A 4,126-nucleotide genomic window follows, 5' to 3' on the forward strand; every position below is an offset into this window, starting at 1 on the left:
CAGAGCTACGTCCACAGAAACAGCTTGCTCTCAGGAGCGCTCGGGAGACGGGGCTTACAGAGTGGCTGAAGTCCAGGAAAAAAATGGATTTTGAGGCAAAAAATTTTAAATTGACTGTCCTGGGACCTCTGAGACCTGTTGGAACTTGCTGAAAAGTTGCATAATATGGGACCTTTAATTATTTTATTAACTCAACATGATGAGCATTATTTTCTAAATAAATGATTAAGCTGTTTCAAATAAGATGTAAACAAATGTCATAGAAAGGAAATTATCCCAAAGTGAGAATTTTGGTTTGTCTATATATGGCTGGCAGTCGCTTGTAGGGCTAAGCACCGCTGGTGTAGTGGTATCATGCAAGATTCCCATTCTTGCGACCTGGGTTCGATTCCCAGGCGGTGCAGGAAATTCTAACACTAGACTGAGTGTCCTTATGAAGATTAATGTTTATACTTAGAAATCACTTCATCCCAAAACCAATCTCTGTACACTTCAGCCTCATCCAGTACACTGACAAAAGCAAGAAAAGCACCTGTTCATTGGATCCTCTTACTTTTGCACATAGTCCTACACACTTCTTCAAACATCACGTTTAAAAATTTTTCATTGTTTCTTTTATGTTTCCGACTCTTGGTGGCCTTCCTTTTCTTCCTTATGGCTTATTGTGTTTCTTATTTGGTTTAAACTGGAGCCTTTGTACAAAATTCCATCTGACATGGCAGCATGTTGTGGTATGATAATAACATTTCTACAATTCTACAATTCAATTTAGCAGACACTTTAGTCCAAAGCTCGAATTTGGACGGAAGGGAAAACCTTGGTTAGTGCGACAAAGTGCTACAAGTTATTTGGCTGCTGTTGTTTCCATTAGGTAAAAGAAGATTTATAAATAAAGAAATAAAGAAATAAAAATAGCAGTCCTTGTACTCTTGGATTTCTTTGATCCCTTTGGACGAGTGTTTTGCACAATGTCTGTCTTTTCCAACTACAGTATGGTTAAGGAAAGAGACTTTTTGGTCCTTTAAGTTGAGTTATGATGAAGGTACAGCTGGAGTGACCAGATTTAGAAAAAGCATTGTAGTAGCTCTTTATATGGTTTGAAATTCCTATAGAAATTAAACCTTTGTCCGGTCTTTTAATAATAATGTTAACCAAAAATGAAGCACATTTATTGCAGTTAATAGTGACATTGGACCTGAATACCCAGATCAAATTGTTCACTCCAGATGTAGATTATGTTTAATTTCCACAAATACAGCACTGATAAGCACCACCAGTTCAATGTTACACAACTAATTTCTGAGATCTTCTTTCAGTGTGATGGACCCCTGAGGAGCGAGACACTTCAACTTGAGTGATTTGATATTGGGGAAAAAAATGGTCCACTCAATTTTCAACCATATCTGGCTAGTAAAAATGAACACCTGAGATTCTAAGGGCGTATTCAGACCTGGACTGTTTGGTCCACTTTAAACGGACCAGGGTTCCTTTCCCACGCTGGTGCGGACATTTCTTGCAGGTGTGAATAGACACAAACGAACCCTGGTGCGGACCAAACAACCGGACCGAGACCCACTTTTTGAGGTGGTCCCGGTCCGCTTCCAAACGAACTCTGGTGCGGTTTGTGGTTCTCTAGTGCAGGTCTGAATACAAACCAAGGTCCAACCCAAACTAACTACGGGATACATGCGCCTTTTGGACCTATAAAGCCACCGTAACCTAACCGTCTTTGGTTCATACCTGATCCTCCGTCTTCTGTTTAGCCACGCTATTGCTAGGACATGCAGAGCATAGCGTCTCCTTGCTGCGGGCATTCGTCTTCGCTGTTCCAAAGTTTGAAACGGTGTTGTTAAGCCTTCTTTGAAGGAGCTGCTCTTGAAACTGGAAATGATTTTGCAGCTCAAATAAGAGCACAAACACACATGTTTACCACCATTTCTGGGTCTGTATTCTGTGTGCCGCCCTTTGCCAGTCCTGTCCAATGAGAGCACTGATCGTCACACACGTGGATGTGTTTACAGAATATAGTCCACTTGCAAAAAGTACAATCTGAATACGAACCGCACCAAACAAAAAAAATAAAGTCCGTTTTTGGTCCGGACCAAACAAGTGGACCAAAGGACTTTTCTGGTCTGAATACAGCCTAAGAAACAGGTTAGCAGAAGGTGAGTCTGAAATCTTGTTCAGCACTCACCCATATTCAGCACCTGACAAATGCATCCCAGTTTCTCCTGCCTGTCAAAGACACCACTGATGGACCCTAATGTAGCGTCATTTTCTACATCTCCTCCCATTCGTATATTATCATCCAATATATTGATTCATCATTCGTACACAGCATGCTCTCCGTCCTGCTGTTAAATGGTCTGCAGTGGACAGTTAATGTGAGTTATCATGCTGGGGGTCCACCTATTGGCTCAACAGACTATGATCTCCAATACCCAGTGGACAATTACAGTGTCCAATGTGCAACAATGTATTTTCAGCTAAATGGACTTGCTGTAACATATCACTTTAGCCCAGGGACTTATATATACATTCTCTTAACAAGTTCCTGATGTATGTGATGTATATTTCATTTCAAGCACGCCCTAACTCTCCTCTTTATAGACAAAACGTCACAGGAAGGTTTTAAAACATGAAAAAGGCTGCGTTCTGCAGGTCGCATGGCCCAGTACACTGACACGTCAAAGCCCCTCTCTGGGACTGCCTCGGCTTCTTTCATTTTCCGTAAAGAGGGGAGTGAGAAGGGAAAAAAATCATTGTAAAGAGTACGTGTGTGTGTGTGTGTTTCTGTGTGTGTGTTATAAGGTAGAGAACAGGAGTATAGTCACTTCTCTTTGTGTGTGTTTGGATCTTCTTTCATGCCTACATGCTGCTTTAAAAATTGTATTACAAAAATCCTCCCACGTTATTGATTTTGTGGTAAGGCCTCGCAAAGAATAAACACAAAGCTGTGCACAAACACACAAGCAAACACGGACATATTGTGTTCCCTATCTTATTGTGATTTCCGTGTATATTAGGCAAGCCGGCTGCCAGGCTGCATGCTCAGTCTGATCAATTATTTAAGCTACCTTGAGCTCTCTGGGTTTTCCCGGGATTTATTAGGTCCAGCTGCTCGAAGTTTGGCACTATGAAAAACATGATGCATGAAGAGAGAGACAAATACCGCAGAGACTCGTCGACCATGTGCCACTTGATGCGAAGCAGGAATGAGAGTATCAAATCTCAGAAGCTGAGGAAGTCTTTGCTACTCTTCTGGGGTAGGAGTTGCCAATTTGAGCACACATTCTGGTTTGTTTGACGGAGAGTGGTGATGGGATAACAAACAGTGTTATGTTACTTTTAAATGTAGATAATGGTACGAGAGAACTACAGTGTGTGTGTGTGTGTGTGTGTGTGTGTGTGTGTGTGTGTGTGTGTGTGTGTGTGCGTGTGTGTGTGTCTACCCATTGCACAACCTGCAGCAGTAATAAATGGGGCCTGGGGATAGCAGAGAGGATGGGAGGTGGCAGATCATAAATAATCATTTATCCTTCCGTTTCCCCTGCCTCGCCGCCTGACAGACCAGTGGGTGAAGGCGGGGAGCAGCCAGCAGCGCGAGCCGAGACACAGCTGCATCAGCCCCAACGCACATGTGGCCTCAATGCTCAGGGGCAGATTCTCTTCACAGCGGGTCTGTCTCACTGATGCACCAGTGAAATAAGCAAAGAATAGAAACTATAAGGAGAAACAAGATGAGTTGTGATCTGTAAAAGAAGAATGAAACAGAGGCAAAGCAAGGCAGAGAAGCCATGTGAGGAGAAAGGCAGAGGAGAGGGGTATGAAGTAATGAAAAGGTAAATGAAAATCAAAAGCTGGCTTCTATTGTTATGTGTGTTATTTATCTTAAAATCAATAGCCACCTTACCTATTAACTTTTAATGTGTACTTCCAATTGGAGCCTGAAATTAAACAGTGCTGGAGGAAATCAGCAGCACCTAATGGCAGAGCCCTAGGGAGAAATTCACTCATAAACACAGGTTTGCTACTCCTGCTGAGGAGGAGTATTGGCTGGAGAGTGGCAAAAATTGGTTCTGATCACAAGGGTGATAAAGTGAAGATCTATGCTGCACTTAAGACC

General features: G+C 42.4%; 1 non-coding gene across 1 annotated transcript; it reads left to right on the forward strand.

Moving 5' to 3' along the window:
• The first annotated feature begins 332 nt into the window (after positions 1-332).
• On the forward strand, positions 333-403 carry trnag-ccc (transfer RNA glycine (anticodon CCC)). The gene has a single exon. It is a non-coding gene; the product is annotated as a tRNA-Gly (tRNA).
• The last annotated feature ends 3,723 nt before the right edge of the window (positions 404-4,126 follow it).

This window comes from Halichoeres trimaculatus, unplaced genomic scaffold (assembly GCF_033239565.1).
Source record: "Halichoeres trimaculatus isolate MK-OKI-2021-1 unplaced genomic scaffold, fHalTri1.1 fHalTri1_scaffold_1, whole genome shotgun sequence".
In the NCBI taxonomy this organism is placed as follows: domain Eukaryota; kingdom Metazoa; phylum Chordata; class Actinopteri; order Labriformes; family Labridae; genus Halichoeres; species Halichoeres trimaculatus.